Below are 19,176 nucleotides of genomic sequence, written 5' to 3'. Positions count from 1 at the left end.
TCTACCACCCTTCTTGCACTGGATCCTTCCCTCAGCATAGGTTTATGCTGCTTTCATTTCTCGTATTTAAAAGAATTCCTCCTTCCCTTCCCACCTCCTCTCCTAGCTCACTGCTCCCTCCCCTTTTCTTCACTTCCAAGCATTTTGGAAGATGAAGTTGGCCCATCCTCAGGGATTTACTCCTCTGCTTCTGTAACTAGGAATCTTATCCATCCTTGTTTTCATTTATTTATTTCAAAGTAAAAGTTGTCTTACTGATTTTTTTCTGCTCATAAAAGCAGTATATTTTGTTTTAAAAGTTCACTCAAGGGCTTCCCTGGTGGCTCAGTGGTAAAGAATCCACCTGCCAATGCAGGAGACACAGCTCGATCCCTGGTCTGGGAAAATCCCATATGCCGTGAAGTTACTGAGCCCATGCAAGACAACTATTGAACCCGTGCTCTAGAGCCTGGGAGCTGCAGCCATTGAAGCCTGAGTGCCCCAGTGCCCATGCTCCACAACAAGAGAAGTCACCACAATGCAACTAGAGAGTAGCCCCCGCTTGCTAAAACTAGACAAGAAAGCTTGAGCAGCAAAGCAGATCCAGCGCAGCCAAAAATAAATAGACATTTAAAAGTTCACTCACTACATAAAGAAACTCAAATTAAAAATAATAATAACCAGGGGTTTCCCTGGTCGTCCAGTGATTAAGACTCTGCACTTCCACCGTAGGGGACACGGGCTTGGCCCCTGGTTGGGAGCTAAGATCCCACATGCCTCAGGATGTGGCCAAAAATTTTAAAAATTATATTAACAATAGCCAGTAACTCCAAAATTCAGAAACAGGGGTTATATGCATTGCTGGGTTCCTCTCTAATAGTTGTTTTCCTATATCTTCCTTCTTGCCAAAGTTTGGTATCTACCTCACCCCACACCTGACCAGTGACATATCTAATCTTGTTCAAACTTTTTGGTCTCTGAACCCCTTTACACTCATAAAGATTATTGAAAGCCCAAAGAGCTTCAGTTTAATAAGCTATGTCTGAATTTTACTGTTGAGTTCAGTCACTCAGTCATGTCCAACTCCCTGTGACTCCATGGACTGCAGAACGCCTGGCTTCCCTGTCCATCACCAACTCCTGGAGCTTACTCAAACTCATGTCCATAGAGTCCATAGGTGCCAACCAAGCATCGCATCCTCTGTCGTCCCCTTCTCCTCCAGCCTTCAATCTTTCCCAGCATCAGAGTCTTATCAAACGAGTCAGTTCTTCACATCAGGTGGCCAAAGCATTGGCATTTCAACTTCAGCATTTGTCCTTCTAATGAATACTCAGGACTGATTTCCCTTAGGATGGACTGGTTGGATCTCCTTGTAGCCCAAGGGACTCTCAATAGTCTTCTCCAACACCACAGTTCAAAAGCATCAATTCTTCGGCACTCAGCTTTCTTTATAGTCCAACTCTCACATCCATACATACTACTGGAAAAACCAAAGCTTTGACTAGACGGACCTTTGTTGACAAAGTAATGTCTCTGCTTTTTAAGATGCTGTCCAGGTTGATCATAGCTTTTCTTCCAAGGAACAAGTGTCTTTTCATTTCATGGCTGCAGTCACCATCTGCAGTGACTTTGAAGCCCCTCCAAAAAATAAAGTCTGTCACTGTTTCCATTACTGTATTAGATGTTAAAATAAAATTTTAAATATTTACTAATCAATCTAAAAATAACAATAATAAACCTGTTGTAGGTTAACACATAACATTTTTTATGAAAAATAATATATTTTCCAAAACAAAAAATATTTGGTGAGAACTGTGGCACTGTTTTACATTTTAGCAAATCTTTTAATGTCTGGTTTAATCGACAGCTGGACTTTCATATCTGCTTCAGCATTCAATCTGTTGTGATATGTTGTTCTGCTTAAAAAATGTGTGAAATGTGGTCTCACAGATAGGTGGTTAGAAAAGGGAGGGGTGTTTCAATATTCTTTTTATATAATTGTTGACACTCTGATTTGCTATTACATCAATACTCAAAAAATAGGAAGGATATAGGGAAAAAAATAATGGGGACATCCCTGGTGGTCCAGTGGTTAAGAATCTATCTTGCAGTGCAAGGGATGTGGGTTCAATCCTTGGTTGGGGAACCACATGCTGTGGAGAACTAAGCCTGCTCACCGCGACTAACAAAGCCCATGCAACACAACAAAAGATCCTGCCTGACATAGCGAGATCCCATGTACTAAAGCCAAACAAATACTTTCAAAAAAAAGAAAGAAAAGAAAATAGTGGTTACCACTGGGGAGGGGAAAGGAGAGACAGAGAAAATAGGGGCAGGGACTAAATAGGTACAAACTACTCTGTATAAAACAATCTACAAGGATATACTGTGCAGCAAAGGGAATACAGCCAACAGTTTATAATAACTATAAATGGAGTATAATCTCTCAGAATTGTGAATCACTATGTTGTACACCTGAAACATATTGTACATCAACTATATCTCAATTTAAAAAAGAAAAAACAGAAATAGAAAAAACTCTGAAAAGGTAGTAGTTTCATATCTATAAATCTTTTGTACTTTCTGTACACTTGTAAGAGAATGAGACTAAAAGGCAAAAAAAAAAAAAATCTTAGTAGTATTATGAACATAGTTTTGACCTCATAGACCCATCTGATAAGAGTCAGGGTCCCTGGAGCACACTTGGAGAATCACTGGTCTAAACCAGGGATACTGGTCCCTTTACCAGTGATATAGAATGGACATGTGACCCAATTCAGACAAAGGAGAAGTGAATGGAATTCTTCAGTCACTTTGGAAAAGTTTCCTCAAAGATAAAAGGTTGCCCAAGAAGACAGAGCTACGATGCTTCTGCTGGTTAACATTGTGTTTGTCTTGCCTTTTCGAGGGGAGGTGCCTGAGGATGCCAGCACAGACACGATGCCAGAACCAACCTGCAGTTACCTTGACTTAGGACTGAGAGCACGTGAAATTAGCTTTACTTAAGGAAAAAGAGCAGGTAGGAACCTTTGGGGGACAACCTTCCAGACTTTCTTCTAAATGTTTACACATGTATGTTGATCTTCATCTCTGTATTCCTGGCACTTAGCTCAGTGCTTAACCTGCTACATCTCAGTGCTTAACGAATGTCCTTTGAAGGAATAAATCAATGAGCACATGGTGTTTATTGACTAACAATAATTTCCTCTCTCTTCTTTGAGAGAATGAAGAAAAGCAGATCCCTCTAAGAATAACATGTTTCCTGGGTGCTATGAGACATACTTAAACAAACATCAGAGAAGAAGGCTGTTTTCTCCATTTCTGGATACTAAACACCCTACCTCCCCAGCATTTCGAATCCTAAAAGAATTCAGGGATTTGCCTAACACAACCTGAAGATTTGGTACTTTGTGCTACTATAGTGATTTATAGTTTACAAAATGCTTTCGTGGTTATTTCAGGCAAACTATATAGTCAAGTTATGATGCAGTGCTATTAACCTTCCTATACTGTTGGTGGAAATGTAAATTGCTACAGCACTATGGAGAACAGTATGGAAGTTCCTTAAAAACCTAAAAATAGAATTACCGTATGATACAGCAACCCCACTCCTGGGCATATACCCAGAGAAAACCATAATTCAAAAAGATACATGCACCCTAATGTTCACTGTAGCACTGTTTACAATAGCCAAGACATGGAAGCAACCTAAATGTCCATCAACAGAAGACTAGATAAAGATGTGGTATACATACATAGTGGAATATTACTCAGCCATAAAAAGAATGAAATAATGCCATTTACAGCAACATGGATGGACCTAGAGATGATAATACTAAGTGAAGTAAGTCAGAGAAAGATAAATATATGATATCATTCAATATGGAATCTAATTTTTTAAAAAATGGTACAAATAAACTTTTTAAAAGACAGATTCACAGATTTTTTAAAACAAACTTACAGTTTATCAAAGGGGAAATGTGGATGGGGAGAGATAAATTAGGAGTTTGGGATTAACACATACACACTGTGCATGCTAAGTCGCTTAAGTCATGTCCGACTCTTTGCAACCCTATGGACTACAGCCTGCCAAGCTCCTTTATTCATGGACTTTTCCAAACAAGATTACTGGAGTGGGTTGCTATGCCCTCCTCCAGGGGATTGTCCGGACTCAGGGATTGAACTCATGTCTCATGTCTTTTGCACTGCAGGCGGATTCTTTACCAGTGAGCCACCAGGGAAGCCCCATATACACACTACTATATATAAAATAGATAACCAACAAGGACCCACTGTATAGCACAGGGGACTCTAATCAATATTCTATAATAACCTATATGGGTAAAGAACCTGAAAAAGAATGAATATACGTATATGCATCACTGAATCACTTTGCTACACACCCGAAACTAACACAGCATTATAAATCAACTATACTCCAATAAAATTTAAAAATAGAATTAAAAAATGTAGAAACTGGCAATTCACTATATGAATAATGGTAAATTGAAGAATGTATTGATTCTTTTCTTCCCTCTTCCTTATTAGCAAATGAGAACGCATTAAAAATTTATATGATCTAGAAAGGGCAACTTATAAGCAAAAAAGAGAAAGAAGAAGAAAGGCAGTCCATGAAAGATTGAGTGGTTCAAAGTTAGACTAGAACTGCAAGTTCTAGAGGTTGTGTTCAAGTGTTCTTAGAGGTTGAGCACTTTGAAACTCTGTCAATGGCTATGTTATCATGGGTCTCTGTCTGACCACACTGGGTGGGAAGGGAAAACATGCAAGGAAAACTGGCCTTTGTCTCAAGCCCCACCACCTGGGAAACCCAGAACCTGTGAGGTGAGCCAGAGTGGCCCTGTGATCTGCCACAGTTGAATGGCACTAAAATGACAAACCTTTGCTTTGAATGACTTTACCTGGAGGTGATCTCTTCCGCTAGGATGACTGTGACATTAAAAATGGACGAGGCCAGGGACATTTCTCACCCGGAGCTCAATGGGAACTGGCAAGTGTCAGATTTGAAAATTCTCACTGCAACTCACAAGCTTCTGCTGACCTGAACTTGAAGGCTCCAACCTGGAAACAATCCAGAATTAAATGCTGATAACTAACTCTGGGAGAGAAAGTACAGAAACTTTCCTGCCTAAGCAGTAGCAAAGAGAAATGGGGCTTTACCTTCACTGTGGACAGTTGGAAAATAACCTAGTCAGGGTCCAAGCCCACCTTCTCATCTCGCCCCGGCCACTATTCCATTATGTGACTCCAGGCAGATGGCTTATCCTTTCCAGAACTAGGCTTCTATATTTATTTTTTAAATATTTACTTATTTGGCAACATTGGGTCATAGTTGGGGTGAGCAAGAGCTTCGGTCTTCATTGAGGCATGTGGGGTCTAGTTCCCTGATCAGGGATTGAACCTGGGCTCCCTGCATTGAGAGTGCAGAGTCTTAGTCACAGGACCACCAGGGAAGTCCCTGTATTTTTAAGAAGATAAGAATTAGATGGTCTCAAAGGTGACAGCATCTGAAACCATAAGGAGTATCTACATAAACTTAAGTCCATTTCTTTAAAGAGAAAAATATTTACTCACATGGTAAAAAATGAATTGTGGGACACACATACATATTTGAAAAGTTTATAATCTCATAGATGAGATATGTAGGCATAGTTGAAAACAGTAATTCATACCTGCTGCCTTGGTTCTTACCTAAGCCCCAGATCACTTGTCTGGTCCCACACCAGGCTCTCAGCATCATGTCTGGACCTGATCTATACACACAAATGCTTCTCAATGAATGAGTGTGAATAAGAGTGCCCAGGCTTCATCTCTTGTGGGATGTGTGTGTGCATGCTAAGTCACTTCAGTCATGTCCAACTCTTTGCGGCCCCATCAGGCTCCTCTGTCCATGGGATTCTCCAGGTAAGAATACTGGAGTAGGTTGCCATGCCCTCCTCTGGGGGATCTTACCAATCCAGGGATCAAACTCATGTTTCCTGTGTCTCCTGTATTGCAGATGGATTATTTACCTCTGAGCCACCACTGAAGCCCCATCTTTTGTGGGCTAGTCTGATGTAATAGAAAAAGACCTGGAGTCCAACACACCTGGTCTCAGTTCCCAGCTGTGTGACCTTGGGCATGATCTCTTGTTACTTCTGTTAAATGGGATTGTTGTGAGAAAAGAAGATCATTGGTGTGAGTTCTCTGGAGCAGCACTGAGCCCAAGGCAGGTGCCAAGGCATGGTATCTGCCATCTGTAACATGGGACAGTTAAGCACACTGGAGCTTTGGATAGCAGAGAAGGTGTAATTATTTCATGTTGGGGTGATCAGGCCAGGATTCCTAGGGAGGAGTATTTAGGTAAGACTTAGAAAGAGTGTCCCCCAGTTTGATAGGTCAAAAAGGGATACAAGTAAAGGACAGAAAAGGCTAGGAAGCAGGAAGGTGTAGTGAACATTGAGGACCTAGAAAGGGGGATGGTTTGTCTGGACAAAGAAGCTACTGAAAATGGAAACTGGGGCCAGGTTTTTTAGGGTTCCAGGTGACACAATATTTGGACTTTATTCTAGGGAAAATGGGGAGCCTGAGGAGGTTCTGAGCAGAGATGTGACAGATTTAAGGAGCTACATTTCGGGAGGCTGGCAGTCTAGCGGTTAAAGAGCCACCTTCTAATGCAGGGGATACAAGTTCAATCCCTGGTTAGGGAACTAAGATCCCACATGCCGTGGTGCATGGCAAAAAAAAAAAAAAAAGGAAGAAGCAACACTTATTATTAGGCAAGTAGTAGAAGTTACCCATAGCTACAACTCAGAGAAAAGTGAAAGTGAAAGTCACTCAGTCATGTCCAGCTGTTTGCGACCCCGTGAACTGTATATTCCATGGAATTTCGCAGGCCAGAATACTGGAGTGGGTAGCCCTTCCCTTCTCCAGGGGATCTTCCCAACCCAGGGATCAAACCCAGGTATCCCGCATTGCAGGCAGATTCTTTACCAACTGAGCCACAATGCAGAGAAAAGATGGGTACAAATTTCAAAGACTCTGAAGTGGGAGTCACTGTAATCAACCTACACTGCTGTCATGGCTGATACGCTCAGTAATACCAATCTCTAATAAAAGTCTTGAAGAGGGAGATTGGCATCATCTTGGGTAAGGTGGGGTAAGACAAGACAACTTAAGATACTTTCTCGGGAGGAGGGAGATTTATAGAAGGATTTCTGGCTCTCACTGCTGTGGAATTTAAATGGATTAGTCATGTTATGATCTTGAATGTGCAACTATACTCAAGAGTCTTCAGGGACCCAGGGTGACAAGACAACTTGATTTCAGTGAAAAAGCAGCATGTTCTTTGACCCTGAGTAACACTGATGTTGAATTACAATCCCTGAACACAGGTAAAGAAAGATGTGAAAGAAAAGGAAAATGAAGGCATGAGGAAAGCGGAGAGAAAGGGAGGAAAAAAGAAGAAGGTTATGGAGAGAAAAGAAAGAAAAAAGTGGGGCAGATCCAGGATGGGTGTGAGGTCTGCTCACAGCGGTCAAGCCTAGCACTGCCCAAGGCGCCTGAGCTGACAGAACAGAGACACGAGGCTGAAAGACTATAGTCAGTTTCATCTTTTTGGCTGTAAACAATTCACATGGAAAATGTTGGATGTGACTTCACTGGCTCAGTATAGAGGGAGGAGGTCTAGTCATCAATCTTGGAACTTTTTCACTTCTGGGGATTGTCACCCATGTCAGATCCATCTGGACATTTCTAGGGTTTTTGTTTTCTTTTTTTCCCAAAGCCTTTGCCAAGAAAGGATAGTTAACACATTTAGTTGTAAGAAAGTAGGACACAGAGGGAAGAAATTGGGTGTTAGTGTCAGTTTCTTCCATTTTCATAAAGCCCAAGAGTTCTTATGGGATCCTTAGGTCTGTTAAATAATTTACTTCTCAGTCATTCATTCTTTTATTCAACAGCTATTTAACAAGGACTTGGGGTGTGTGTGTGTGTGTGTGCGTGCGCACACACGCGCACTAAACCACTTCTGTCACATCCAACTCTTTTGACCCCAGACTGTAGCCTGCTGGGCTCCTCTGTCCATGGGATTCTCCAGGCAAGAATACTGGAGTGGGTTGCCATTTCCTTCTCCAGGTAATCTTCCCAACCCAGGGATCAAAGCTGAGTCTCTTAAGTCTCCTGCATTGACAGGTGGCTCTTTAACACTAGCACCACCTGGGAAGCCCTAGGCACTCTACTGGTTACTGTTGGGCTTCTAGCAGGATCACCTAGATCCTGAAGATGAGCTCCTGCCCCAGACCACAGAACAGAGAAGATATTGCAAGACATCCCCTTAGTTATGCTTCCGGTAACAAAAAGCAAACCAAACAAAGAAACAAAGCTCACTTGTCTTGAGTTCCCCTTATGGTGCCCTGCAATTCTGCCTGTCTCTGTTTTCTCCTGGTACCACGTAGCCTCTGTTCTTAAAATACCTCTGGGAACTTCCCTGGAGGTACAGTGGTTAAGAGTTCACCCTGCGATGCAGGGGACGTGGGTTCAACCTCTGGCTGGGGAACTCAGAGCCCATGTGCTATGGGGGCAACTAAGCCTGTGCACCACAACTACAAAGTTCGTGTGCCACAACCTAAGATCCTGCATGATGCACCTGAAACTCCTGACACACCCAAATAAAAAATAAGCGTTTTTTTTTTTTAAGTTTTTAAAAGTACTTCTCTTTGAAAGCAGCTGCTGGATTAAATAATTCCATTCATTTAGTTTTCAGTCTTAAACCATGATTTTGTTTCACTCCATCTTTATAACTTTTATTTACAATGGTTGCTGGATATTAACTCCTTCCTGGGAGCCAGGCCTTTTATTTTCATTATCTTTAAGCCTTACAACAGGCTCTTGAAAGAAATGGAGATTCAGCTGGGTTTCATTACCTGCCTAGAAGGCACAGCTAAAGAGCAGTCAAGTCAGGCTTCCTTGACTTCCAAGACTCTTTCCCAGACACAGTATGGCCTGCCAACCCCCACCTGTGAGTTATTTCCCCCTGCTCTTGCCCTTGCCAAGGAATCAAAGAATTTTAGTGAAGAGCCTGTGCCCCTTGGTTTTCTATTAATAAATGTTTGATTAGTTCTAAATGAGCTGTCACCATGCCTTGGAGTAAGAATTACAAGCAGCTCCATAAGCTGATGGTAAATTGACAGCCACGTGATTCAAGTGGTTACTGTGACAACAGCTGAGGAGAAAGAATATTTGATTATGGAGATGAGGAGGAAGGGAACCAGAGGGTTTAGGGGAAGAGTCAGGCATTCCTGGCCTGATGAAGGCTTCAGAATCAAGAAGCAGTCTTTGTTCTGTCTCTGCAGGTTTTTTTTTTTATAAACGTCTTAAATAGTATCTTCTTAACTTGAAACTCCCTATTGCATAGAAAAATGGTTACGACTTGTGTTTCTCTAGTTTCCTTGGGAAATGGGAATATTAAAGTGTGAACTCCAATCATCTATGAAAAATTCTTGCCTGAGGATCTTGGCTCAGATCTGCAAGCATAAGGCATTTAAATAGCTTTCCTGATGAGTATCTTGAGGTTATCTCCCTGAATTAAGTTTCTGAAGCTCACTCTCAAGGCCTCCTTGCCCCTATGGGCAGGGTCCAGACACGTGGGTAGGTGCGAGAAAGACTGGCGTGCAGCCTGGAAATGGCAGTGCTAGGGCCTGGTCACCCTCCTGGGATTCGACAAGTGGTTCCAGCCACGAGGCTTCGGTCCAATCACTTGACCTCTTTTTTTTTCCACTTGACCTCTTTACACTTTGCCAACCCCACCGATAAAATGACAGTGATGCCCTCTACCCCTGGGGTCCTGGTACACGTGACAATGCAGGTGCAGGCACCTGGACTGTGGATGCCTGGTGTGACGGAGGAACAGGGTCCCCCGTCCTCCACTGATGCTACCTTTAGGGACCCCGGTGGGGGGCAGCGGGGAGGGTGGATGTGCAGGATCGTAAACCAATGCCCCTTCCCACGTGAACTTGCCCTGTGTGTTGGGGGCTGGGCTGGGGAAGGGGATGAAGGCTGGATCTCAGTTCCTCCCAGCGGGGCCCTCCCTCAGAGCCCCACCCGCACCGCCCCGCCAATCCATGTAGGCCCCGTGTTAACCAGGCAGGGTTTGTAGACTGTTCTTAGTCTTTTTCACTGCATTTTGGCAGTCAGCTTAGTTATCTGTTATCCACATTGTTTTCTGAATGTTCATTGATGCTCAAGAAGGCAAATGAGACTGAAAGCGCGTAAGAGTTCATACTGTCACCAGCGAAGCCCATTCACCGTTTTCAGGAAGTAAAAGTAGAATCCGAGTAATCAAATAAAATCTAACCTTTTCCTTTTCCTTTGTGCTCAGTCTAATTCCACCAGTCCAGAGCGGGATACTTCGGACCAGAACTCCTCCTGAGAAAGGCTGACCCCTCAGCCTGGTGGGCCGTGTGCAAAGGCGGCTGCACGAGGCACCACGCGGGACTCAAGATGGCGGCGGCAGGCCGTGTGCAGAGCCTGCACCAGGCGCGGGCGCAGGAGCGCGAGCCGCTCGGCGGCCGATCCCTCGAGAGCCCGCCTCCCCGCCCAGAGGACCTTAGAAAGCAGCCCGCCCTCCACCTGGTGCGTGTGCTTTAGGGTAGCCATCTGCAAGCCTTTTTGGCACCAGGGACCCGTTTCAAAGAAGACAATTTTTCCAAGGACTAGGGGCAAGGGGATGGTTTCAGGATGACTTAAGTGCATTACATTTATTGTGCACTTTATTTCTATTAGTGTTATATCCGATCCACCTCAAATCATCAGGCATTAGATCCAGGAGGTTGGGGACCCCTACTCTAGAGCCCAGGCTGACATCTCTCCACACTCTGTTGAGAGAATAAAGCTTTCCTTTGCTTCCAAACTGAACTCAGTCTCACTCTATTGGCTTGGACAACAGTAGGGTTCGAGGACCCTGGCTGGGGCCTGATGTGAGAGGCTCCGTAACAAAATTGCTACCAACAAAAGGAACATGTTGCCTCACCTGTTTGCACTCCTTTTTGAGAAGTTGGAAGCCAAGGATGCTAAGTTTAAGCACTTAGTTTGAAAACTAAGTTCTGGTTTGGGAATAAGAGTGTGTTGCGGGGCGCAGGGGCGGGGGATTGTACAAGCAGCTGCGGTCAGCAAAATATCACCTGGGGGCCAAGCTATCTGCATGTTCCAGATCTGCCTAGAGAAGTAGGTGTGATGGCAGAGCTCAAGGTCTGGAGTCAGGAAACCCTGTTCTGACCCTCATTCCTCCAGTGATCATGGACCAGGTCTTCAAAGTCCTATTCCTTCATTTAAAAAATCTGGGTTATGATCTCTCTCCTATGTAAGTTACAGAGCTTTGAGGTTCAACAAGGTAATTCAAGGAAAAGTGCTGTGAATTCTGCAAGTCAATATATCCATGGAAATGGCTGTTTCTCCTCTCAGTGGATTTGTTAGGTTTGTGGAGGCAAAAAAGCAGGGTTTTGGCCTGTTTCAGGAAGAGGGACCTGAGCTTTATCTTCAGTTTAATATCATAGCTTCCATATGGACATGGGGCAGCACCTGTGGGACCCCGGTGGGTGAGGGCACACTTTGGAATCACCTTGCCTTGCAGATAATGCTTGGCTGCCCTTGGTGATGAAGTCTGGAGCATCCTTTGCCATTAGCCTGTGGAGACAACCTTTGCATTTCTTGTTCTGTCTAAAGACTCTATACATGTTGAAACCAATCATATCTAGCACTTAGATTTGATGAAAATTCCCAGAAAACAACCTTAGAGGAACCTCACCTGAACTCTCAAACTCTCTTTTGTCTTCTCCACCCCAATATGCTCATGTGTTTACAAAGCTGAACCATTACCACAACCCCCTGTAGGACAAATAACAATCAAGTTACAAAGAAAGTGATTAATAGTTCATTTTCATAAAGTCTGGCTGCATCCAACACTGAGATGCCAAGAATCTATGACTTCACCTTTTTTTTTTCTGATACACTCCTAAAATGCACGACTGGGCACAGTTCCACTGGGAAACTAAATAAATCAAGAAGACAGAGTTGCCTGTGAGATGCTGAGAATTTAGAATTCAAGATAGCTTCAACTTTGATTTGCTCTTCTTTTTCTTAATGGATGTTCTCTTTAGTTTTCATGGATTTGTGAAATACATATCATTTGTGGTTGATTCTACCAGTTTTTCCTGTAAAGCAAGAAAAATTTATTTTTATTTTAGAAAAATAGAAGCCTAGAGAAGGTAATTGGCTTGAGGCTCCCCAAAACACATCTGTTCATTTATTTTTATTAACGTTTTTATTTTGTATTGGCATATAGCCTATTAACAATGTAGTAGTTTCAAGTGGACAGCAAAGGAAATCAGCCATGTTTATACATGTTTCCATTCTCCCCTAAACTCCCCTCCCATCCAGGCTACCATATAACATTAGGCAGACTTTCCTGTGATATATACAGTGGGTCCTTGTTGGTTATTCATTTTAAATATAGCAGTGTGTACATGTCCATCCTGAACTCCCTAACTATCCCTTCCCCCCTATCTTCTGCAGCAAAAATAAGTTCATTGTCTGTTTCTGTTTTGTAAATAAATTCATTTGTATCATTTCTTTTTAGATTCTGAATGTAAGGGATGTTACACATATTTCTCCTTCTCTGTCCACTCAGTATGAAAATCTCTAGGTCATTCATGTTGCTGCAAATAGCCTTATCTCATTCTTTTAAATGTCTGAGTAATATCCCATTGTATATATGTGCCACATCTTTATCCATTCCTCTGTTGATAGACATTTGGGTTGCTTCCATGTCTTGGCTATCGTAAGCAGTGCTGCAATGAACACTGGAGTGCATGTACCCTTTCAGACCAAAATCCATTTGTGTAATCAATGAAATATCATTATCAATGAAATGCACAAGCAAACAGTGAGGTAGAAGTCAGCAAATGTTTGGCCATCTTCTTTCACTGCCTTTCTTCTTCTGGAATCAGTGAATGGGCTAATTAAGTTGTGATGTTAAAAGCCTGGATCTGGCATTCTCTCATGAGGGGGACTTAGCTCCTGGCAAGTGCAATTATGAGTAGAGATGTTGATTTAAATGCTAGCTTTGGAGACTTCCCTGGTGGTCCAGTGGCTAAGATATCTTTTGCAATGCAGGGGATGCCAGTTTGATCCTTGGTTAGGGAACTAAGATCCTACATGCTGTGGAGCAACTAAGCCCGCTAGCCACAACTAAAGAATGTGTTCACCACAAGGAAAGATCCCATGTGCCACAACTAAGATCTGACACAGCCAAATAAATAAATTAAAAACAAAAAAAGATGTTAGGCTTAGAATAAGAGAAATGCAAACCATTTTTTTTGAACTCCAACTTAAGAAGCACTCTGATAACATAGGAGTCCTTTTATAGTACATCCAAGTATGAATGGGAATGCAATAATGAATTGTTCTTTTTTACAAGGGTCTGAGAGTGAGAAACCAGGCACTAGGAAAAGAGCCTGAGTCAGGGGACCTGGAGGAAATCTTTGAACACAAGTGGTCTGATTTACGTGGTTGGAATTTCAGCCTCTGTCCTGCATTTACATGGTTCTTTTCTTTTGAACTTCACTGTGTGGGCCACACATTGTGCTGAGTCAGTGCATGCCCTGCCAGAGCAAGGCTCCACCTGAGCTGGAGCAGCTCACAGAAGCCTCCCCATGAAGTCCCCCATGACTGCGGCCACTCCCGTACCACACCAGAAGGCGCTCGTGTTCACATGGGGCTTGAGCCTGATCAGTTGCTGGAACCATCTTGTAGGAAAGAGTGCCCAGTTAGGGGGACTTGGGGTATTTGGTAACTGAACGTTTTTGCACTGATTTCTGAACCGATGTTTCTCAACTGGGAGCAATTTTACCCCCTAGAGGACATGTGACCATGTCTGGAGACACTCTGGTTGTCACAAATGGAGACGCTCCTGGTATCTAGTGGGATGCCAGGGATGCTGCTAAACATACTTTGATGCACAGAAGAGCCCCCCACAGGAATGACTGGGCCCCGAATCTCAATAGCGTCAAGTTTGAGAAAACCTATCCTGGACCAAGTGAATAATGCATCCTTCCTATTTTATTTTTTACTTTTTAGCCATGCCTTGTGGCCTGTGGGATCTTAGTTTGCTGAGCAGAAATTGAACCTGGGCCCCCTGTATTGGAAGTGCTGAGTTTTAACCACTGAACCATCAAGGAAGTTCCATTGTTACTGTTCAGTCACTAAGTTGTGTTCAACTCTTTTGCAGTCCCATGTATGGGCTGTAGCCCGCCAGGCTCCTCTGTCCGTGGGATTTTCCAGTCAAGAATACTGGAGTGGGTTGCCATTTCCTTCTCCAGGAAATCCTCCCAACCCAGGGGTCAAACCCACGTCTCCTGCGTCGGCAGGTGAATCCTTTACTACAGAGTCACCTGGGAAGTCCAAAGTCCCATTATATCTTTTTTTAAAACAAGCAAAGTGTAGTAGGATTACAGTGCAGTCCCTACCATGCTGGTTTTAGCCTTGTAAAAGAAGACCTGCCTACCTTTTTATGATAACCCTGCTTTATAAAAAACAACCAGAGAACCTCAGTGATGTAACACAATAAACCTTGATTTTTGCTCACGAGGCTGGTGGTCAGTGGTGCAGTTCTGCTAATCTGGGCTGGGCCTGGCTGACCTTGATGAGCCCACGGAGGTCTCTGCAGTCAGTTGCTGGTTTGGCTGGCAGCTGGCTGGTTTAGGATGGTTGGTGAGCTGCGGACTGGGATGACTGGACCATGTGGTGTTATCATCCAGGAGGCTAGCCCAGGCTTTTCACATGTCCGTGACAAAGTCTGAGAGAGAGAGAGAAAAAAAAACACACGAGGTCTGCAGGGCAAGGGTTGGAACTGGCACATCACTTCTGACGTACACCATTGGCCAAAGCAAGTTCCAAGATTCAAAGCTTGAGAAATAGACTCTGCTTTCTATGAGAAGAGCTGCAAAGTTAATCACAAAGGGCCGGGATGTAGGGAGGAATGAAAAATTTCAGACATTTTTGCAACCAATCTACCACATGCTTCTCCAATTCGAATTTACATGTATGTACCACAGTTTGGTTGAGCAGGGCCTTCCCCAGGAAGCCTCACCTAACCCCTCCCCTGTCCTCCCACCGTACCTGGACTAATAGGTCTTGTAGCTCTCCTCGTACAATGACACTGGCCAGCTGCCACTCCATCCAAGCCATCTTGGGATCCCTGCCCTCAAGCAACCATGAATAAGCATGTGGTTTCCTATCTCTCTATATGTCCTAAATGTGTTTTTTTTTTTATTAATTAACTTTTTTTAAATTAATTTTTTATTAATTAATTAATTTTTTGATCGCACTGAGTCTTGGTTGCTGCATGCAGGCTCTCTCTAGTTGCAGTGGCCAGGGAGTACTCTCCTATGCGGTTCCCGGGCTCTAGAGCACAGGCTCTGTAGTTGTGGCCTTAGTTGCCTTAGTTGCCCCATAGATTGTGGAATCTTCCAGAGCGGGGATCGGACCCATGTCCCCTGCATTGACAGGTGGATCCTCAACCACTGGGCCACCAGGGAAGCCCTGTCCTAAGTGTTCCCTGGATCTGGATGTAAAGCCTGAGTTAAAGAGCTTGAATTATGGCGTGAGAATCATAGAGTGAGAATCATGACATGAGAATCATGGCGTGAGAATGCCTCTGCTCCAGTCCTGTCTTTGCCTCTTACCATGTCAAGCCAAGGGCTTCCCTTGTGGCTCAGTCGGTAAAGAATCTGCCTGCAATGCAGGAGACCCAGGTTCGGTCCCTGAGTCAGGAAGATCCCCTGGAGAAAGAAATGGCAACTCATTCCAGTGCTTTTGCCTGCAGAACTCCACGGACAGAGGAGCCAGGCAAGGCTGCAGTCCACAGGATTGCAAAGAGTCAGACACGACTGTGTGACTAACTTTTTCTTTTTCACGTCAAGCCAAGAAAGTTAATTAATCTATTTCTAATCTACAACAATTAATCTATTTTTTGTACAGCGGGGACAAAATATCATCATGTCCAGGGGCTTGGGAGGACAAAAGGAGATGATATAGGACAAAGGCTTGAAAGACGGTACAGCAATCCTCAGTAAAGGTAGCTTTTTTGATTACAGATGTCTCTTTCACCATTTTGACCTAGTTAGTAGAGAACTGTGACTTCATTTATGAACTCATCCCTTACCCATAGATGGGGCATCACCGCGGTCCTCCTCACACAGGAAGTGAAAAATCTATGTCACCGTCCACTTGGCTCCTCGGAGGCTGAATTCATTTTTCTTCTCTGGTTGGAACTGCATTCCTTCAGTCACTGGCAGAGATGATTATCTTCTCCTCCAGAGGTCACTGGAGCTGAGAAAGTCAACTCGCCTCCAGGGATATACTGTGCTCCCAGTGGGGAGGGAGTCCTACGCATCAAGTTCCTGCACTGTTGACTCATCCTGGGGAGGTTGGCCGACTGCTAGGTCCCTATAGATCACAGGGATAATGGAGATGGCCGTGTGGGTGGAGTTTTCAGCAAGCTCCAGGGCTGAATCTGGTGTTTCTAGAACATTTTGGGAACCGTTAAAATAAGACACATACAATTTCAGACAGACTTTTAAATGGCAGTTTAAAAACAGCTGCTTCTGCCATGGGCTGAGTGTGTGGATTTTATAACCGTAAAAAAATTAGAAGCTTGCCTCATGCATAATTCACTGACTCAGTCCTGGGAGTTGCAACGCCCCTCACAGGGTGCTTGTGTCTGTCACTTTTAATATCCCACAAATTGGCCCTGGTGTCTCTCACTTGGTAGATCTCTGCAGAAATGGAATCTGGTGGGAGGGTGACGTCACCAGCTTCTCCCACCTCCCCAAGCTGACGAGTCAGGTGGCTCCTCCCTGGCCTTGAAATTGTTCTCCTTTGTAAACGGCTTCAGGTTAGAACTGAACACTTCCAACATACTCGCAAGAGATTTCTCAGTGGCTGGAAGAAGTCTGACTGTGGAAGGAGAAATTGGGGCAAACCAGCCAAACTAAAGTCTGCATCTTGATGGGCTGTCTCAGGAAATTTACTGAAACAGGACCTCTAGGAACCACCTATATCATATTAATATGTTTAGTCTCTAAAATGCTTTTGTGTTGTTTAGTCAGAAGATGATAATTTAGCACCGATTATCCTGGTTTTGGGGCTTCCCAGCTGGTACTAGAGGTAAAGAACCTGCCTGCCAGTGCAAGAGACATGGGTTCGATCCCTGGGTTGGGAAGATCCCCCAGAGCGCATGGCAACCCACTCCAGTATTCTTGCCTGGAGAGTCCCTTGGAGAGAGGAGGCTGGTGGGCTACAGTCCATAGGATCTCCAAGAGTAGAACACAACTGAAGCAACTTAGCCTGCCTACAAGCATCCTGGTTTTTAATTTTTTTTTTTTTTTCCAAATTGCACAGCATGTGGGGTCTTAGTTCCCTGACCAGGGATGGAACCTTTGCCCCCTGTATTGGAAGCCCAGAGTCTTAACCCCTGGTCTGCCAGCGAAGTCCCTATTCTGGCTTTTAAAGTGGAGTTGAACATTTCCATGTGAGCTGGTCTTGCTTTTAAAGTAAGTGTTTAGTTTTTTGAAGTCATTTTAAATTTGTCCTGTTTTTTTTTTCTACACTCCCTAGCATCGAGTTGGACACATATTGCTTGATTCCTAAGGATCAGTTCTCACAAACTAGTAGCCACAGATTTGATTCATTTGATTATTTTTGGTTTTTGTGTTGCCTTAGTGCAACATTGTAAAGGCAACATACTTAGGTGTCACATGGGGCATGTACTTAAGCAGCCGGACAGGGTGTTAGGTGACCTGGCTGCTTCATATGTTTCTGTACCTTCATTAGAAATTTGAGTTTCCACCACTGCTTGAGGCTCATGTGCTTGGAAGGGTCCCTCCACCTCCATCCCCCCTCTTCCTGATGTGACATCTGCAGGGATCTCTCCCGCACTGACCTCCACCAGCACCTGCCCTCAAGGAACTTAATTCCTTAACTAGTATATACACCCTGGTGTTTTTGCTCTTCTCTGTAGGTATTTGTCCTCTTTCACTAATCACATTCTAGATTCTTTGCAAGCAGGTTCTTATACCACTTGGTAGCCCCAGTGGTGTCTTCTACAGCCTGCATGCTTGCTCAGTCATTATGTCATGTCAGACTCTTTGCCTGCCAGGTTCCTTTGTCCATGGGATTCTCTAGGCAAGAATACTGGAGGGGGTGCTATTTCACAGAGTAGATGCCAAATACGTGTTTGTGGGCAACTGAGATGGATATTCTGAGACAGTTGTTTTTTAATTTCAAAAATATTTATACTTATTTATTTGACTGCACTGGGTCTTAATTGCAGCATGTGGGATCTTTAGTTGCAGCATGTGAATTCTTAGCTGTGGCATGTGGGATTTAGTTCCCAGACCAGGGATGGAACCCAGGCCCGCTGCATTGGGAGTATGCAGTCCTAGCTGTTGGACCAACAGGGAAGTCCCAAGATAGTTACTTTTAATGGGCACTTTTCTGGGAGGACTTGACTAATCTTATGGCCACAATGCTTGTGCCCAAATTTCCATTTCATGTTTGATTGTAATCATGGATCTCTTTTTACTTTTTGTCCTTTATAAGCATTTAAAGATAGGTTAAGTCTCTGAGACACATCCAAACCTTGGTGCTTTCCCTTCTTTCTCCAAAGACTCTGTTTGTTAAGCATCTGTCTGCTTTTTCTGAAGCTAGCTAGATGTTTTCCTGAATTAGTTCAAGTACAGGAGACAGACTTCAGCAAGGATGGTATTAGACACATTCAGTAGTGTCATGTTCCTTAAAAGAAAATTATTCAGCACTTACTCTGTGCTCTGTGTTGAGTAAACATGACTGGAAATTCATGACTTTTTAAGGAGCTTTCAGTCTAGTTGGAGAGAAACTATATACATGCATGAAATATATATAAAACCCAAGACCCTATGTATATAGCTCAGTCGGTAAAGAGTCTGCCTGCAGTGCAGGAGACCCGGGTTTCATCCCTGGGTTGGGAAGATCCCCTGGAGAAGGAAATGGCAACCCACTCCAGATCCTCGCCTGGAAAATCTCATGGACAGAGGAGCCTGGTGGGCTGCAGTCCGTGGGGTCGCACAGAGTCGGGCACGACTAAGCGACGAACACTTAACACTT

The sequence above is a fragment of the Muntiacus reevesi genome, chromosome 9, assembly GCF_963930625.1.
Source record: "Muntiacus reevesi chromosome 9, mMunRee1.1, whole genome shotgun sequence".
NCBI classification, from domain to species: Eukaryota; Metazoa; Chordata; class Mammalia; order Artiodactyla; family Cervidae; genus Muntiacus; species Muntiacus reevesi.
This window is presented reverse-complemented; position numbering follows the sequence as displayed.